The 22,048-nt window shown below is 28.6% G+C and overlaps 1 protein-coding gene and 1 non-coding gene across 2 annotated transcripts in view; one reads left to right on the forward strand and one right to left on the reverse strand.

Annotated features, from left to right (window-relative positions):
• Window positions 1-22,048, forward strand: part of LOC113377681 — a gene marked incomplete at its 3' end in the record, with an annotated part of 318,390 nt that overhangs the window by 29,040 nt on the left and 267,302 nt on the right.
• On the reverse strand, window positions 2,002-2,073 carry Trnaw-cca. Its single transcript has one exon. It is a non-coding gene; the product is annotated as a tRNA-Trp (tRNA).

Raw genomic sequence — 22,048 nt, forward strand, 5'->3', positions numbered from 1 at the left:
CGTGACTTAAAAATTACTATATATCGTATTCAATATAAACTTCATACGTTTATTTTATGCTATGACTTAGTTTTTGCATTTTTAGTAATGAGAAACATATACAGAAATTAATACAGAATCTCTGTTCATAATTTCAAATTATACATATTTATAGTAATTTGTGAGGAAACTATTATATCACAGATAAAAAATAAATTAATTAATAATTTAATCATATAAATTTTTCTTTGAGTTTAAAACAAATTTTTTAAGCCAAATTCGTAACTACAAACTAATGCACTACCGATATAGTTTATGAAATGAATTGTAATGATTGCAATTGTTGTTATATGGGAGAAAGTTGTTTTAGATCTAAATGGGAATGAATCAACATATTTGTAATTAAAAATAACCTGAATTAAATTAGAACTATGTTCTAGAAACATCATATTCTAAACAATAATAGTTTTTTTTTTTTTTTTTTTAATTTTTATTTTCAATAGCAATCAGAATACATGACTATTCTATGAGCTATTTGGCTTATGTCATTCACTCACACACATACACACACACTTGCAAACACACATATAAATTTATCGGATCAATATTACAATCATATTCAGAGAATCACTTCAATAAATGATTCAATTATTCTGTTTATATAAGGTTGTGGTAGTTCTATGGTTCCTCCATATTATCTTCGGGCAGCTTCTTCTTCAGTCTTCTTGAAGTTGATGTCTCAAGAAGCTGAGTGACTATATGGTTTGAATGATGTTGTAGTTTTTGAAAGTGTTTTATACTGTTGATTTGTATTATTTTGTTTATAAAATCAATATGAAGATCATCGTGTAAAGTTTTGTTACTAACAAACCACGGAGCATCAGTAATCTGCCTCAATATTTTTGATTGGGCACGTTGCATTAACGCTATATTGGATTTGCTTGCACAGCTCCACAATTCAATGCCATAAGTCCATATGGGTTTTATTATTGCCTTGTAAATTAGAAGTTTATTGTCAATGGATAAAATTGACTTGCGTCCCAGTAGCCAGTATAGTTCAGCTATTCTAATTTTTATAGTATTCAATTTGGCGCGAATATGGTCCTTCCACGTGAGCCTGCGATCTAAATGCATACCTAAGTATTTGACGCATTCGGTGCTTGGAATTGCTTGGCCATAAAAATGTACTCCTGGGCATGTTGTCTTGTTCAGTGTAAATGTTATATGACTAGACTTGCTCTCATTTATTTTTATTCTCCATTTTTTTGTCCACTCCTCTATAACATTTAGATGCCTTTGTAAAACAATAATAGTAATCCCATTCTTTTGCATTAAAAAAAAAACAGTGATCTCAGAATATTCGCCGAAAATTGTTTTAGTTATTTAAAAGATTTGGGTAATTAAACAACATTCTTTTCTTTAATACTTGTAAACACTATCCATCTCTTAATTTTTATTATATTTTATACATCTATTTATTTTTCATTTCATAAATCTGTCATCTTATAATTACATTTCTGAATAAATATGCACTTGGCCTAAAGTTCTGTGTATCATTATAAGATTTTAATGTGAGAAATTACCTACACGTGTGTAAATATTTTTGAATTAACTAAAGCAATATTTGTGTGGAAAGTTTCAGAAACAGATTAAACTTGCTCAACTTCAAATAGAGCAGCGATTTGCAAACCAAGAGAAAGAAAAGGAAAAAAATATGATTGAACATTTGCTGTACTCGGCACTATAAAAATAAAATACTTAATTTGCCTACTTTTTTGTGTCAAATCAATTTGTAAAATATATTATTTATTTTTCTGAACCGTCATTGTTCAGAATTCTTTGATGACTTGGATAATTAAATAATTATAATGCATTCAATGCATGCATTTTATAATACTAGATATTTTCATATTTATTGAGTTATCTGTGATGATTCTTAGTAAAAATGAATTTGTATTGAATAATTAAATATAGCATAATATTTAAATAATATATAAGAAAATTTAAGAAAAAAAAATTAATTGACCCCGACGTGATTTGAACACGCAACCTTCTGATCTGGAGTCAGACGCGCTACCGTTGCGCCACGGAGTCGTGATATATTGACTTATTTATACGCATGGATTCATATGCATATATGAATGCATATACATTTTTTTTTAATATTATCATTTTAGTTTATATTTTTATATTTCAAATGTATTTAATTAAGTTCTTGATATCTTAAATTTGTATTTTATTCTAACGCTTTCCACTCGTGAATTGCAAAAATAAAATGTATTTTATTGCCGGAGCGGCGGCATCTGAATGGAAAGGGTTAATATTTCATTGTAATATTAAGGTCTCGAAGTAAATTTTATTTTCACCAGAAAATCCGACTTACATTGTTTTTTCGTCGTTTTGAGTCATTCTGAATCAAGTTTGAGGCCAAAATTGGAAAACATGTATGTGTGTAAGTCAGTCGCTTTTTGACTTTTTCTCGATGTTTTTTTTTTTTTGCCAAAAACGACTGAACTGATTTCAATAATTTAAAAGCCAGTCATGAATCTCAATAAAGTCTCGTTATGTAGCGATCGACCGAGCCGTTTCTTTGTAATTATCAGAAAATGCCATTGTTCTGTCTACGTTCTTGCCCAAAATCCTGCACTTATTTTGAAATTTTGAAAATTTGAAAACTGAGAACTATAATCTGTGATTGTCACAACCAATTCCTGGTAATGATCGGTTTAACTAGGAAAACTTATTGAATTTTTTAATATGGAACTGCGCAAATGGAAATCGTACTGATCAGTTATTTTTATTGTCAATATATAGTGATGTTCTGAAATGGGTAACAAGTAAAACTGTAGGATTAAAATACAAAATCTTTTGACCATTGTCAGAGATTTTGAAAATTGACGCATCTTAATGTAACATGAATTTCTTTTTCAATTCTGCCTTGGTAGAGTTATGGCGTAGTTCTGTAGCAAGCGGGTTTGGATGATCTCCGATGCGGCTTTTGTAATTGACTTAATGTGAAATTTGCATTTTATTGTTTTTGGTGTTCATGTCGGCGTCTTTATTCATTAACCAGCTCGGTACATACTTTGGGGCATTTAAAATTTATTCTAGTAATTTATTTTGGCATATTTGAATTTTTATCACGTTTGGAAGGTGATCTCTTTTGTTGTATACCGTATGTCCAAATTGGCCTCTAATAATAGCTTTGTACGAGAAAATTTTGTTGTATGTGTCAAGTTTAGTTTTACACCCGAGGAGCCACTGATTAGTTTTTATTACAAACATTTCTATAATTAAAATATAAGCCAAAAACATGATATAAAATTTTAGCATATAATTCTTTGAGACCAACATAAAATAAATTGTGAACCAATGAGCACATTATCAGATTTTTCTCCATTGGTCTCCAATTATTTTAGATGAAATAACCGTATGTATCAAACACAAGTATTAAAATGTTTTTTGCACGGTTATTGTAAAAGTTCGTAAAATTCTTAAGAAAACATTATAACATAATATGTGCCATTTAGTTCCCTACTTGCCAACTCCTGGAGTGTGGAGCCTGTGCTCTGAAAATCTTCTCTGTGCTCTCTTGTATGGTGTTTTTATTAGTTTCAGGGTGATATATCCCCTTTCGGTGATGGGCCGTGACGTGAATTGATTGAGTGATATTGATTTCCTCACTATCCGTTCTCTACTACTGGGATGCGAAGCGAACCGTCACGATTTTTGTTAGAGCATATTATTCTTTTCGAACCATAAAACGGTATTTAGTACCGAAAGTAGCATATGAGAAAAAAATCGCACTGAGGGTAGAGTTGTCACATTAGAACTTGGATGAAACTCATATAATGAACTATCTCTTTTAAAGTACAATCATAGTGCTTAAAGACTAATCGAACATTAGAGATTAACAAGGAGAACTTTAGGTTTACTTTTGAAACTTTGCATGGTGATGGAGTTGATAGTCAGATCAAACAACTTACAATCTTATAGGCCTATGAGAAGTGGTTTAATTATAAAAAATATTTTAAAGTTTCAAAACAACCGCGCCCAATACGTACGTCTACGGTCACCATATTATATTATTATGTCTCGGATCCGTAGATAAGATAGTTAAAAATTATCAGATTCAAATCCCCTCAGCTTATAACATATTGATTATTTTTATGTTTGAACAGTTAAATATTGCAAAAATATTTATAATTATTAATTCATTGACCGTTGGGTTGCCCTGTCAAGAAAAAAACTAAATTAGTTTGATAGAACAAAAATCTAGATTGAACCAGTATCTTCTTCCAAAGTATTTGCTACACCACTAACTACTTCCTTATATGAAACAACAACTATAATCGTGATTTGCAATCTCATCCGTACCGCAAATTATTTTTCTTAAATAAACTACTGAGTTCTTGATGTTCATGCAAGTTTTAAATTATGGTCATAAATCTTGAAGAAACTTCAGAAGGAAATATGCTTTATGCTGATATTGGATAATGAACGGATTTGCAAACAGAAAATCTTGCTTTATTCGCTTGGTTTAAAATATTTCTAATTTTTGTTGAATAGACGTCATATTAAAATTTAGATTATATTGCATTTGATAAACTAAAGATTTATTATAAAGAATTATAATATAATACCAACACAATTTTTAAAGATGCAGGATGTTAAAACGAGATTAGTAAAATTGCACAGTGTAATTTATTTTATTATAAAAAGTACAAAATGTTGTTTTATGCAGAACATATTTGCGAGGGTATAAATATTTTATGCATATTTAAAATTAAATTACTATTTACTGTGTATAATTATTATTTAAAAAAAATAACTTTATCAAACCCATATTATGAAGAGAGTTAGAGATCCAGAAACGTTATGCCAGTACAAAATTTGTTCGCAACATTTCGATGGATTTTTGATATTATATTTAACTCTTATTTGATATCCATGATTAATTTAATTATAATATAAAGTTGACTTCTACGTAGGTCTACGGTAAGAGTTGTAAGACTTCTACATAGTTCTACGGTAAGAGGTCTTGTAGCACAAGGCACCGATACAATAACATAAAATCAAATCAAATAAGGACAAAATTCGTTTTGTTTAACTCTTTAAAAGTGATGCGGTCTTCAGATCGTGTCTAAATGCCAGAAGGGAAACTTGTTCGAACTAACATACTTCATCTTTCTATTTTTGGACTCTATCTCAAAATCTGTATAGTTATGACTGACTAATATAATATCTTTTGTACTATGGTCACTATCATTGAATTCTTGATGAACTGGTTTAAAATGTATATTTATTTGGACTTGGAACCATCATCTGAAAATCATTCATGTAGACTTCAAACATGAATGTGTATTTTACATTTTTGTTCTTTGTATTACGTTTTTGATTGAAATTTTCATCAATAAAGGAAACTTGTTCGAACAAACCTACTTCATCTTTTTCTCTTTGGACCCTATCTCAAAATCAGTATAGTTATGACGACTGTCACTACAGTATTCAGTCTTCCCTACTTATTACTGTTCAGAAGTAAATGACTAATATAATTCTTTTTTCATATTATGACCATTGAATTTTTGATGAACTTGTTCGAAATGTATATTATTTGGACTAGGTACCATCACCTACAAATCATTTATGTGGAATGCAAACATAAATGTGTCTCTTCCATTTTTGTTCTTTATATTACATTTTCGAGTGAATCTTTTATCAATAATGGAAACTTGTTTGGACAAACATACTTCATTTTTCTCCCTTTGAGCCCTATCTCAAAATCAGTATAGTTATGACAACTGTCACTACCATACCCTGACACAACTGTTTCCAGACTCTTCTACTTATAGCAGTTCAAATGCGCAAATCACTAATATAATGCCTTTTTTGTACTATGTCCACTATCATTGGATTCTTGATAAACTCGTTTTAAATATATATTTATTTGGACTAGGCAACCACTATCTGAAAATAATTTATGTACAATTCAAACATGAATGTGTTCTTTACATTCTTGTTACTTGTATTGTCTATTGAGTGAATCTTTTATCACTAATGGAAACTTGTTCAGACAAACATACTTCATCTTTCTCCTTTAGGATCCATTCTCAAAATCGATGACGACTATCACTACCGTACCCTTGCACAATCGTAACCAGTCTCTCCTACTTATTGCTGTTCAAAAACAAATAAATAAAAATAGGTAGTACTGCCCTAGGACAGGTCCTTGTGCTGAGTTAAACTCCAACTCGATTCAGGGTAGAAATAGTGTGAGAGATTTTCTAAGCAAATGACTAATATTATGTGTCTTTAATACTTTGACAACTATCATTGGATTCTTGATGAAGTTTGTGTAAGTGGCTATTCATTTGGATCAGGAACGCCACCTGAAAATCATTTCCATACAATTTGAACATGAATGTGTCCTTTCCATTTTTGTCCTTTGTATTCCATTTTCCAGTGAATCTTTTGTCATATGTTCCTCCGTCTATTATTTTTTTATTCCATCCATCACGTTGCGCTAAATTATACTGTAATTGCACTTATATTACCCGCTTCGGGCATTTGCCACACATACGACCTGACACTCTATTCGGATTCGAATCGTTACGCGGAGAGAATGAAAGCTTATAGTGAGGGAGTCGGTCGATAATTTATTCACATTATTTATAATGGAATAAAATTGGTAATTTAGACTTCAAGGCAATTGGGTGAATGGTGTCGGTTTATAAACAGATGTCAGATGTATATGAGAAAAATGTTTTGTATACTACTCAGACTTAGTAACTTTAAATTATGTAAACCAATACGTGTTTTTTAATTTTGATAAAGTTTTAAAGTTGCATACGAAAGTGTGCTTCGAGTCAATATCAGTACCAGGAGTCTTCCTTAATTATTTGTTACAATTTTACATTTTATTGGCGCAAAACTTATTAATAAAGATAAATTTGGCATTACGGATTAGAAGGTAGAAGAAGGGTAGTTCGCCTGGGGGGTATGTCAATTTGATTTCACATGTTTCACTCAGCATTAAAATCTTCAGTATTTTAAATCTAGTAAATCATTCATGCTATTTTCTTGTTAGATCTATAGTTTTGTGATAACATCAAATTTGTTCAAAATATTTTTTTGCAAATAATTTTCCGTAAAAATTAATATGCTCGATTATAAAAAAAAAGGTTAACAAATTACCTATTGGATCTAAGAAGAAGCCGGAAGATTAATGTCAAACACATGTTTCTAAATTTGTTATTGTTAATTTTCCATATTTTGACAGTACTTTGAACAATCTATTACTATTGCAAAGATCTTGGAAAACTCGATATTCAGATTACTTTTTCGCCGTTGAAACAAATATAATAAAAAAACTTGTAAACTTCCAACTACAAAATTAGACAATGCAAATATAAGAACCTATTTAGGTGCAATAATACTACATAAAATATTGAAGATAATATTAAGATTAAATAAATTTAATTAAGTAAAATCTGAAGATTGTATGCATAATTACCTGTTTGAATTGTGATTCTTCGTACGTTGGCAAGACGCGTAAAAATTTAGAATAGTCTTAGAGACAAATAACATAAAATTTAAAAGTATTCTTGTTGATCTTGCTCTAACACCAGTAAAAGTTTTACATATTACCCCTGAAAAAAATATTAATTTTTCGATAACTTATGGAAAATCAATAATCGTTCTTGTCGATGATGGTGGAAAAATGTTAAAATATTTGCATTTTTTCAATTACCAATAATTTCACTGTGTTTTTGTTTTATTTGTTTTTGCTTTCTTAAATGTTCATAAAGAATAAACCAAACATTTTGTAATTTTTTGTTCTGGTATTATGAAAAATACTTTTTTAAAGCATATTTATATGTTCCTCTAATATAATTTGAATGTTTTAAGATGATTCATAAAAATATAACATATATATAATATCAACTCGACTATCTTACTAAATTTAAATAGTTTTACTTTGTGGAAAAATACCCGATTACTCAAGGTACATGCATTTAAGGAACATTTTAGAATATTTATTTTAGAGTGTCATTAAATAAAAAGTGGGATTACTGTTGAAATTTAAGACAAACTAATTTGGATAAATTAAGGATGCTATTAAATACTCATTATATCATTCTTATCAGTATTATTAGTACCATCCTAATCAATTTTGACAGTATTATTATCTTTAAAATATTCAATAACTAGTTAATCTATTAACTTTTTTCCAAGGTTTATAAAGCACCAAGCTTTAAGTTTTTCTACTTTGTTCATAGTTGACTTTTTTATACACAACGTTTTTCAAGTTGTTTTTTCATTCTCTACATTTTTTTCGAGCAAGTATAAATCATTTGCTAAATCTGCATTTTTTAATTTTTTTTTATTTTATCATATATAGTGCAGTACAGAAATCCTTTTGCTTTTGTTAATCTGTGAATCTAGGGAATCTTATATCTAGTGAAGTTCTCTTTTCAACAACTTTTAGCACCACTTGTTCATTTTATTTTGTTGCTCTATGCTATTAGTATTATAAACTATTAAAATATTATTTTTAATTACAATTTCATAATAAATGGAGAAAGCAGCTTACACCGGTCTGGACTCAGATCATGTGGGAATTAATGGTAGAACAAACCAAATTTCAAAACTTTTGCACTTTAAATTTATCTTAATCCAACATATCGCAATCTATTTTGTCATCTTTTCTCAATAATATTTACACTGTTATTTCTTACGTAACTTAATCTTTTGATCATAATAATTTATGGATCAGCTATTCAACTATTTCTATTTAAATAAAAAAAAAGTTTTATAAATTTCCCTATCACCCGCGACTAATGAAAAAAAGTATTAAGATTACCACCAGCCCCCCGTCTCTTAGTTTGCAGTCATTCAAGAGAAAGAAAAAGAGCTTAAAAAGCTTTTCGGAAGGCGGAAGGATCTCCGCGGAATACGAACAACCGCTTAGTTACATAGTGACGGGTTAGTCCGCTGAATAAAGAGTTTTTTATATAGAGAGTGCTTACTTACATCGGGGCCAAACTGCCGGAGAACTGTTTTAATTTAATGTAAAGTCTTTGATACATTGTATTCATTCTTGAGGATTTCGGATCGGTAGATTTGACTCGCCCGAGGGAAAATATTGATAGAAAACTGCGGCCGAGTTGCTTGCTGATCATTAGGAATGGTCATAGAAATAAAAAAAAATATTTTGAAAAATATTGCTTGATTTATATTTTATATTTTGCTTGCTTGTATGAAATCTAGACATGATGGGAGATGTCAAGGAAATGAATCAAAAGTTAATTATACTAATAATTAATAGTAGTCTGCCCGAAGGCAGGTCAATGGTATGAAGCACCACAAATCAATAAATCCGTTTCTCTTCCTTGTTTATTATTTACCATACTATTTTATTACCATTAATCACTTTTTCATTTCCTCTTCTGAATTTTCTTTTTGAAACTTGTTTCCAGGCTTCTTGATCGTGTGCTTCGTTGTTAAGTTGCCTGTATTTTCTACTCTCGGATAAGTCATCAATCATCTGCATTCTTCTTTTTCCCTGTTCTTTTAGTCCTTTTATTTTACCTTCGACAACTTCATGTAGAAGGCATTTTTTTACAGAATGAATCTGTTTGTTCATTGAAGTAATCAAAGATAATTTTATAATGGAACAATAATAGAAAATAAAATAATAATAATAATGATAAAAATAAGAATAATTAGATCTAGAAATTGCCAAAAATGTAGGTACATGTACGAATGTAACCCTCATAATTTAACTCAATGTTTTTGGTAAAACACTTCATTCATACCTGAAATAAACTTTGAAAAAATACTTTTGAAAGCTATAACGGTTCTATACAGAAAGTATAGTTACTTAATTCAGAAAAGAAACCTTATTGAATTAACTAATTATATTATGTTTCTTAGAGAATCTACTCACATTAGCAAATTCGCAGCAAAGTTGTAGTTTCTCATTTAACTTGGTGTCTTTGATACAAGGTAATCATTCATGATGATATTCAAGAACGTTTTTGTGTGATTTTTATAAAAACTTGCTACGTTCTAATTAATAAAAAATAATAAACTTTGCTTACAGAATTAAAAGATTTACACAATTATTGAATAAACTATTGGGATGCGTAGTCTTCCAATAATTGTAGGGCTCAGATTGTCCTTCAAACATGCATTTCTATTAAATTGCATATTTTGCCTACCTTAAAACTTGTCATTTTTTGGTTGGTGTTATATAACCCTTTTTTATAGAAGTACGTGGAATGACTTCTAATGATTTTTCGAATGATTTTTTCTTGCTATTTATCTGCTGCATAAGCTTTCCAAATGTCTAATAATTCAGAGATTTGGCTGCTGAAAATACAATAAATTTTCTTTCTAAAAAATATTGCCAGAAAGACATAAATCTATTGATTTCTGCATATGAATAATGCATTTTTTAAACTTTCGAAGTTTTAGAAAATTTTAATTTCACCTTGCACAGGTATTAGTAATTGTAAGATAAGTGATTATAAAATAGTGAGACAAGTGAATTATAAAATACGAGAAACAAATGCTATTTCTAGGTGATTATATTAACGTTATTAAACTAAGTGATCTAATTCGATCATAATGATAATTTTTATCAGTGATGTCAATTATTACACTGCCATGGACTTTTGTAGTTTCTCATTTGTTGTTGACCATTCGTGTTTTTCTTTTGTTAATTTTTTAAAATATTTACTTATTAAGTGTATGATATAAAAAACATTAATATTTATTGAAATTATTTATACATTTTTTTTTTACTGTAGATACATATCCAAGGATAAAATCCAATGATTATAGAATTTTAAGCTATATCGAGTGACCATTAATATTTTATTAAAAATTATTAAAATTTTGTATAAAAAAATTTACAGTTCAAAGTATCTATACATTTGTGTTGAAAGTTGAGAAAAGTAAATATCTAATTTATTTATCCCTTTTATATTTTTGTTTCCAAATGAGTACAATTGGGTACAGTTATCCAAGTTTTGATACAATCTTTATAATATCTTCTAAAAATAGAATGAATTTCGTTTCGACAACTATCTGTAACATCGATTTTCTTGTTACACGAAATTCTAAAAGATCATATCTTCTTCTCCAAATTCACAAGAAATTCAAACACTTTATTGCGTGCATGAGATTAGATTATCCAATTCATAGAGCAACCGCAGACTTATTTTTCTTTAGAAGTATCATATATTTAGTACAAAAAAACACAAATAATCAATAAAAGATATTAAAAATATGTTCTGCAACATTTTAAAGTAACAATTTAATAAAACAAAAATGCCAATATTATTAAAAATTTTAAAACAAGTCATTTTGAATATTTACCTCTTTGATTTGTCATAATCAAACCTGATTTTTTAATTTTTTTATGTAGCAATCCCTTAAACTATAAACTAACCATAAACTTATTTGCTTATACATTAATTATTTAATAAATTTAATATTTAGATATATTTCATATATAATATTTTTGACTTTACTTGTTTAAAATTGAACAACTTGCAGTAATTGGCAAGTGTGAGATTATGAATGAAATGCTTCAGTAAATATAGCGTTATTTTTACGTTTTAATTTTTTTAAACGTTTTTTTTTAACAGAAAACTAACAGGTGTTATCTTGCAATCCTGATTAAATGTACGAACTTCTAACAAAACTTGCCAAGGTAATTTTGAGCATATAATTTAATTTAAATTACTGTTTTTTAAAGTCTGTCAATTTTGAAATTTTCAAATTCAAGGTTTCACATCAAGTCTGAATTCTCGAAAATTTAGAGCAATTTTGTAATTATTTTGGCTGTGGTCTTATTATTGCAGTATTATATACAATCACTGTTTTCAAGTTTAAATTAACTTAAAAGCTCATAATTTGCAAACTTATGATAGTTACAATCAATACTGTCACCTCATTTCGGCTTGACGTTGATTTTTCGGACACCCTGTATATATATATATATATATATATATATATATATATATTAGTGCATATTCAAATTTAGCATGCAATCGTATGTATTTTCTATATTGTATATTAATACGTGATTCTGTATATTATTTAGTAAAATTTTTCAAAGCTCGTCGATCTACCCAGGTTTTTGCCCACATTTTCACATATTGTAAGAACGACAATATGCACACGAATATTAAAGGGCGGAAAGGGAGGCAATCTTCATGGTAATACGAGAGAAGACACCGTTTTTGCAAATTGCCAATATTAGGAAACGAGAACTTGAAAGACCGTTTTTGAGATAGAATCTCACATACGATACTCGACTTCTTCGATAAGAGGGCATTAGACCATCTATTGGGTTGAATGTAATTTTGAAAATTGCAAACGGAAATCAACTACGAATGAAAGGAATTATTTATGCTAGAATTGGTATGAAATAGAGAATTATTGGTTGAAACTTGCATAGCAATATGAATATACTTATGAATAAAAATTTATTACACTTCTTTTGCTATAAGTGTTTCCTAGTGTTAACAAAGGTGGAAAAGGAAATCATCAATTTGTGGTGCTTTCACACCATGGACCTGTCGAATTACTATCAATTGTCCTAGACCTATTTACTATCAATGGTTAGTTGTAAAGCGAGTTTTTAACTTTTCAAATCTGAAGATTGTTTTTATGCTAGAAAATCTGATTTGCTAATTTTGTGTTTTTTTTTTGTTTCAACTATTCTTCAATTGTTTGAGACCAAAATTGGAGTAAGTATGGGCGTATGTAAATGTGAGCCAAAATTTGTCTAATTTTATTCATATCAGCTGAGAATCGTTATCAGTATAGTTACGTTTGTGAAAAAAAAAACATTTTATAAAATATTTTTGCTTTTATTTGAAGTGTTGCACAGAAGATTGTATACAGTCAGTGATATTTCTATAAAGACTACTATATCAAAGCAACTGTCGACGATAAAATCTCATTTGTAGATGAGAAGTTGCTCTCTGATATCACAAGGTTAGATAGTTGAAGGCAAAGTGTTTTCCTCAAGCAAGTCCTCAGGAACGAGTTCTCACTTTGTGGAGAAAACCGCTTAGTCGTAATATTAAATTTATGCTTATGTTTACAATATATTTTTTCTAATAGAAACCTCGGATTTCACCAGATAATTTTGTCAGCTATTCTTATGATTAGTATGACTCTGGATTTTTTCTCCGATAAAACGGAAGTGTTATGGTAATGTGATGTTACGGGTCTATCTTCGTATGAGTTAGTGGTAACGAACCGTCAACAACCTATGTATTTTCTGTTTGATCAGATCCGAGAATGAGCTCTTAAATCTTCACTTTTATCTTGAAACAAGCTTCAATTTGTCTCTTATTTGTGAGTATCAATGTTATGCAATAAGACTAGTAGCATTAGATACGAGAAATCAATAGAACTATCAATTTGTCAGATCATATTGTATTTTACTATTTGGCTGAATGATTTATGAATAACAATATTTGGCATAACCTAAGATCATACATTCAGCTTGACAATTTATTATGATGGCGTGTGAAGGATAACTATTCTATGATAGCACCTTCTGTTGTTATAGCATTAAATATTTAGGTAATTTTATGTAATAATTTATTATAGATTTTTTTTTAATCACTTAGGTGGTAAAGGCTTGATAAGGTTACCAGTTGATTTGGGTGTTGACTTAGCCAAGTCTTGTATCTGGGGCAGAAGTGGTTAAGTTCTTCTTCAACAGTTAAAATTCTAAGGTTTATGTATTAGCTAGTTTGATACATATTTTGGAGCATTCAAGATCTGTTACATAATTTTGTTCTTGAACTTCTGTAGAATTGCTATGTTTGATTTACCAAGATCATAAAATGATCTACTTTTTTTCTTATATATTTTTCCTCAATCGATGGAATTATACTTGATAGTGACAACGGTAAATATTTAAGTTGAGTATTTAAAAAAATGCCATTTCTCCTGGATTTTTTTCTCTATTCATTTTCTCACGTTTTCATGTCGACTTCGAAACGACAATTGAAATCCTTGAAATCCACGTAGAGGCATCTTATTAGCGAGCAATGTTCACACGAATAAAAACCGTTTTCTCCTCGGAACTGTAGTCGTTAACGATATAAATAAAAGCGAATGTGCTTATAACGACTCAGGGGGTAATGTCGACGTTTCGTTGTTTTCTTCACTGCCATTTTATTCTATCTATTTAAATATCTCGAAGGCAATTCACGCCTTCGAGGATAGAATTGTCATAAATTATTTTCTCTTTCTATCTGTCTTTCTGGAAAATTTTTACTCTCTGCCAATTGTCAATAAAATGTCAATATTATATTTATCATGTTAGGTTGTTAGGAAAGCAATTTTACCTACAGTAAATTTGTGTTGTGTACACATTTTTAATTGTTCTTTGAACAGCACTTTATAACTAACTCTTCTCCAATTTGTTGGGATAAAAACTCATAGCAATTCTCCTTATGTAATATTAATTAATCCAGTAAGCTCTTTTTGTTGATGATTTATTTTAACTTCTTGCAGCAATGCCAAGGGTATCTATTTTCTCCTGGAAACATGTTTTGTTCTATATAATCAAGGTATAATGGATGCTATTGTTTTGCATCAGATTATTGAAAATATTCTTGAGAAATATATTTGGTTACATATTTTGAGATAGTATGATGCGAAGATCTCGTGATCAATTATTTCTACTCTAATAGGTCTTCAATTGGTGCTTGGTGCTTTTTACTGGATTTGAAAATATGAAAAAATAAGCACATCATTTTCGTCATTTTTTAGTGATTTATTAAATGCATACTGCATTCTCTGTTCAATAAAAAACAAGCACAATTGTATTGAATTGGTTCTACAAAATATATTGATAGTGCGGCAGTTGGTTTGCATAATTTTGATTCGAAAAATTTAATATTGAAAATGCACCACATTTTGAAATGCATAAATCTAAAAAAGCAAAAACTGTTTACGAACAGTTAAACAGCAAGATCAACATACAATTAATAGTGGCACAAACTTGTCAAGTTTATTCCAAGGATCAATGAGAGGTGAACTTTTCAATTATCCATCACACATAAATTATTTTAATACCTCAACAAATAACCATAAAACAATTACATTTGCATTTTACAAAGATAGTTGGCAGCTATCCATTGGTGATAACATTTCAAGTTATATAAAATAAGTATAAACACTTTCTTAATCTAGATTCTTTCCGAGTTGTTTTGCAATGAAATATCAGATTATAATTTGATTCAAATGAAACTCCGGAGAATGGTTGGCGTAGAGCCATTTCTAAAGTTTTGAGATGGATTAGTATTAAGTACAATAATTTATATTAAATTGACTTTTTAACGAAAGATATTTGGTATTTCAAATAACAGAAATTATTTAAGATATAGTACAGGGTATAAATAATTATTATAAATAATTATATATAATAAATAAGGTAGTTACAAAATGTTATTTATAAATTTTGATAACTTTTGCAAGCAAGCCATATTTGCTCCTTCAATTTATCAAAAGTGTGTGAGATCACACAATTCTAAGGCTAATTTATTAGGACGATAAATTATTTTCCATTAATAGTTCCGGGCAATTTTCTTCATTTCTTCTTCTACACTCAAAACACTCAAAACATTTGAGTGTTCGCAAAAACTTTTATACAATTTTCTTTATTTTTTGTTTATAGTTGAACTTCGGCAAGTTCATATTGCATTTTAATGTAATATTGTATTCATTAAGCATAGTTGTAATTTAGTTGAGATTTTGGGAATTATTTTTGTAGTACTGAAAGCTTTTTATTAGCTTTCAGCAAGTTTCACCATTATATTAGGTTGTCAAATATCTCCCTTCCGCTTTTTTGCTATTGGTTTATATTGGTTTATAATACAAAAAGGCGGAAGGGAGATATTTGACAACCTAATATATTAAATCACAATTTGAGCAGGTAATTCGATAACTCACATTTTTAAGTTATTTTATATTGAAACAAGTTCTTATTGTGGTAAAAATGGCGTTAGTATTATTGTTAGAATGATACCAAAATTAATGTTTGTTTTTTTAATTGATTTGAAGATAATTCTAAATTGTACGTTTTTTTGTTAATTTTCATCAAAGTGAAATATGTTAGACATGTTGCTAAATCGATATGTGGGCTTCGATTATTAGTGTGTTCTGTAAACATAGTTTTAATTTGTTTTGGATTTTTGGAATTGTTTATGTGATGCTAAAGACGCCTGATAAAATTTTTCTTGATTTTACCAATATTTATTGAGTCACAATTTCAGCAATTGATTAATTACTCAGATTTCTGAATATACTGAATCTGGTCTGTACGTGTATTTTAAAGAATTCGCAAATTTTATGAATTATTCAAGACGCATTGATGAATGTTTGTAGTTGTTCTAGTCACAACTAGTTCAAAATTTTTTTATATAGTTTCCTCTGAATTGGTTCGACGATTGTGCCAATAAGATAAAACTCCTCCAAACCTCTTATCACCGATTCGCTACAGGTACAAAATTTCTGTCGATAACACAGACGAAACTTGTTCGTAATATATTCGCATTCAAATCTCATATCGGGATATTTGGCAATGAGCCATTTCGAGATGTCACAACTGGAAATTGTATATCTATGAACTTCATATAATCTGCTAAGTTTTCCTGGACTGTGGTACAAAGTTTACACTGAAATTCAAACGATGTACGCGGAACATAAACGTCAGAACATTATTATGTTAATTGAGATTCACTTGCACCCGAGCTAAATGGAGTTATTTTTTTTAGATGAATTTATAAAAGTAACTAGTGGTGTTTAGCATTAAAAGGTAAATTGAATGTTTTTACATTTTTATAAACAAACAATTTGAGGACTATCTTTAACACTTTATATCACTCATAAAAACTATATATTCTTTGAGGTATGTTTGCTATCGTACATCGTAACCTAGTATTTTTCTCGAGAGGGCAACCCAGTGGTCACTCAAGCTGTTTTTCATGTCATCATATATATTAGTGTTGTAACAATGCCTACAAAAAGAATATTGTCACTTAAGGTTATATTTCAGATCAAAAATCACAACGTGAAATTTTATTTATCATGCTTGATATCAAACAGACTGTCATTGGAATCGAACCAGGTTTAGTTCGTGCCACCTAGCCCAGTTTTTAACCATTACACCACGGGTTCATAATGAGTTAAATAATCAAATATATTGGAATTTGGTAGCCACATTGATTTATTGAATTTCAAACGGATGACAACAACTTTTTTTGAAAAGAATGATTTAAGTATGAAAATTAAACTTTAAAATATTAATTGGTTTCTGAAAATATCAACAAATGATCAACAATTTTACAACCGAAAGTTATTGTTATTACTCGACAATAATCAACTTTGTTAGTTTTATTAATAATTTCAAAGGCCATAAAATATTGAAACTAATCAATTTATTTATTGAGCACTAATATAAATTTTATAGAATAATAAAATTTATTTACAAATATTAGCCTTATTCGAGGTTCTATATATATATTGATTCATGTAAGCCGTGTAGAGTGTATATATACAAGATAATACACATATAATTATGATTTTTAAACTTCTGAACTTAAAACCTCGTTTCTTGATATTTTTTAATTTTTTTTTCAAAATTATTTATTATTCACGGTTTTAGGGATATGGGCTATCTCTTTCTGTAGAAACTATTGATAACAAATAATATTTTTTTATTATTTATTGAATACTATATTTTTATTGAACACAAATATATATTGATACATTTATTTAATTATTATGAAATTGAAAGAATTCACTTTTTTCTTTAGTGACTAAACATTTTCCAATCACTCAACAAAAACTACATTCTATTGATATTTTTTTATTTATTGTACTGAAATCAACTTTGGTGTTTGTCTTTATTTTTCATTTTTAAATACAACATTCATTTTACATTTTACATGTATGTTTATTTTTAATACTTCATTTTAATTTTTAAATGCCAGTTGGCTTATATTTTTAAATGAGTCGTTTTAACACTGAGAAAGGGTCAAATTGATACCCTGATTGCCTGCTGAATAAGAAAGTTTTTTAAAAGTAATTTAATTTTAATTTTTATTAATCTGGATGGATGCCAAAAAATTCTCTCTGTATATACGTATATATATATATATATATATATATATATATATATATATATATATATATATATATATATAAAATTTCCTATAAGAAGCACAGCTTGTCTTTATGATGTCGTAATCAATGTCCGAACATAAATTCAACATGTGCTTCATCCATTCCTCTATCAATATTTCTAGTACAATAGTTAGTACTTTGGATTTATAGTTTATTATTAATACCAATTTTATACTTTTGTAAAATCTTGTCGTAAAACATACATTCACCATATATGGATTGTGAATTTTACAATTTATTTCGATATAGTCTTGCAGGAATTAATTAAATAGATAACAGGTATAGAATGAATTTTGAAAATGTCATTTTCTGCTAGTTCTTCAGCAAATTTACTTAAAAAAGATTCTTTCCAGTTTTGTGTCTGGCCAAGATGTGCAATATGTTCGAATGGTGATAAATATTAAATAATATAAGCAGACTAAAAAATTGCTTATAGACTTTATATCATATCAAATGTAAATGCAAAATGCTGGTTTTTATTAAACTATATATCCAAGTTATGATATACTTTAGAAGACTTATTCGAGAATATAAGAGTTTTAAGAGCAAACTAAACTCATATGCGCAATTCTAAAATCATAATATAAGATAATAATATGGAAAATGGTACAAATTATATTAAAAAACTAGTGGGGCGCATGGCAACGTGCCTTAAGGTAAATTGCTGGAACTTCCCGTACCAAACATTTTTTTTTTAATAGATTAATATTTTTGAAAAAAAAATTACTCTGAAAAAAATATATTTTTGAGAAACTATAAATTTTTGACAAACATTTACTTTTTTAAAGAAAAAAGACTGAAGAAAAATTTATTTTGAAATATTTTGGAAATTCTGAACTTATTTTCAAAGCAATCGTACTCCTTTAACTGCATAGAGACGGAATGTTGAAGCGCGTAAGCGCCGCGTTGCCGTCTAACGGGTGAACATTGGTACGGAACTCATAGGAATGTAAACAAAATTTATACTTATTGTTAAAATCTCTATAAAATATCTTATAATTTGATGTGCGTATGTCTAATGATCATTTTTGACCGCCAAATGGCATTTTTTTTTACTTTTTTTATCAGGTCTTCGAAACCACTAGGCCTGCCGTCATGAAAATTTGATCAATTCTTTATCTTGTTTACTTGAATACAAGTAAAATGTTTTTTGAATTATTACAATCGGCCGCTCCGTTCTCTTAAAAACTGTGTTACCGTTTTTGGCACTTTTTGCCCCGTATCTTTGGAACGGCTAGACCTGCCTTGGCCAAAAACTAATCAGCACGTCTCCTTATCAATACGAACCGAATGTTTTTTTAATTATTCAAATCGCTTTATTCGTTTTCCCGAAATCGTCGACGAAAATTTGTATCCGCACACGTACACACACACACACACACATACATCAATTTTTTCTAAGGTATGCCAAAGTATTCAGAAACCTTTGAAACGTAAAGATATATAAAAATTTTCAATTTCGATTTTTTTGCGATTACTATAACTTGCCCTACGGAACGTTAATAATACAAATTATATAAAAAAAGCAGAACAAAAACATATAATATAAAATACTAACCTGTTTAAAATTCTCAGAAAAATTGCTGATGTTTTTGCCCTTAGATATACGTTTTATTTAATTTCTGGTTTCTAAATAAATACTCCTAAAGATAAGTTTATGTATCGTGAAGCTATTTCTATCCATCCTTTCTATTCCAGCAACCTATTTTAAATAAATTGTTAACATTTTGCATGAAATTTCGCTGTTGTATTTAAAATAAACAAATTCTATGAATCTCACCTATCGATCATATTGTTATTTTGCATTTGGCTTAGTTTATTAATAACCGCGTTCGAATTCTGCGCCATAAAACGCTCTAAAACAAACACATGTCAAGTGCATCGAGACAATAAACATCGTTAGAGCAAATGTTGTTCCAGCCATGACGATTTTCTATATCGGGAATATATTTTTAAATAATATTGCATAAATCAGATATTGAAAGCTTTTGCGTAAGCGATTTTTCTAGGAAACCAACAGTCAAACACTTCCAGGTAAACATGAATTAAAGCTACGAGTTTTGAATAAACGGATTTTTTTTTATGTTTTATATAACATATTCTAGTTGCTTTCAGTTTAGCGTTAACTCTAAAATTTTCAGTTTTCTTTAAACAAATTTCAAACATTTTGTTTGAGTGCTCAAAGTTCTACTTAATGATTAAGTTAATTGTTAATAGTTTCGGATTATTTTTTTGAACATTTAGGTAATTTTTGTTCAGTAGTAAACATCCTCATGATAATTTTATATGAAAATCAATTTAAAATTAATAAAATTTTATTTTTTTCACACACAATTGAAATTATAATACAATTTTTAGGTTTTATAAAAGCAATCAAACCAACTAGTTTTATTTCATACAAATGTCCTCTTCCACATGTTTAAAATATTTGCAATTGTTACTTTGGTGTATATTAACTTTACAACAGAACATATTACACTACTAGTCGTACCATAATACTATAAAATATATTACTTTAATAAATATAAGGTTTTCCACCACAGATTTGTGTAAATTTTCGCAGTTAGCTATTTTCACATTTGCTATTTTTCATATTATATTCACGAAGATTCGTTACAGCGTCATTGTTATTGCAGAATTATGCAAGCTGGAGGGAAGCATTTTTCATTTCAGGGAAATTCATTTCCGCGAGTTTCCACTTTTTTGACGCATATGCAATAGAGACATTGTCTACTACATGTGTGGGCAACTATAGTTAATAAAAATATGATAATAGTGTTTTATGTATAATAAAAAAAGGTGTATTAGAAATTCGAAACTTGGATGAATTTTTATAATTCGCCACTTATCGTAAGCCTATAATATTTGAGTATGTTATTTGAGAGTATGAAATATATGGTTGTACAAAGTTTCATCAAAATCAGAATTTTTTGAACAGTTTTAGAATTTTTAAAATCGATTCAAATTTATGACTTAAAACGTGGACAAAAAACTTACACATCTCTGGTAGTTATAAAGAAACGGCTCGGCCGATCGTTATACAAGACTGACCAACGTTAGTTCTTATTCAACATTTAATTTTTGAAATCGATCCTGTCGTTTGAGAAAACGTCGTCGAAAGATAAATACTATTTTTCTAATCAAAAATACATTCTACGTTTTTTTTTCAAAGTCTCACGAATTTACCCATTTAAAAAATGTTGATAAAATAAAAATAATATATAGATTTTATCACTTAAGTTTAATAATTAAAAGGTTCACAAAATCTGTTTTAGAGAAATTTATTATTGTATGCCATAACATAATTTCATACGAAGTTATTGTTTTACATCGTGCTTTATTTAAATTATAACGCCATTACTGCTTCACTACAGCTAAAGCATAATCTGACTCCATAATAATTTTGAAATTCTTTTTAAACATGAGAGCTATTACTAATATCTATCTGAAGCATAAAACAAAAATGTAATTTTTATGCTGATAATTGTTTAAAACAAATAAGTTTCGTATAACTTTGTGCATGTCAACGATAATCAGTAGTACAAAACACGCCGCTCATTATTCCAAATATTGACGAATTTATATAATTCAACCACTTTTCCGAGGTCTATAATATTTTAGTATGAATTCTATCATCATGCAAAACTTCATCAAAAGAACAAAAATTCCACAATTCATCAACCACCTTAACCAAAAACTGATCAGTACGATTTCTAACTGATATCGATTAGTTTTTAAACTATTGTGACGGTACAGCCATTTTTTGAGCAAAATATCAAATTTTGGCTTACAAATACACTTACATACTATTTCCAATTTTGGTGTCAAACAATACACAATG

The sequence above is a fragment of the Ctenocephalides felis genome, unplaced genomic scaffold (assembly GCF_003426905.1).
Source record: "Ctenocephalides felis isolate EL2017-DRISC unplaced genomic scaffold, ASM342690v1 CF-g0.4_SCAFFOLD_01886, whole genome shotgun sequence".
NCBI lineage: Eukaryota > Metazoa > Arthropoda > Insecta > Siphonaptera > Pulicidae > Ctenocephalides > Ctenocephalides felis.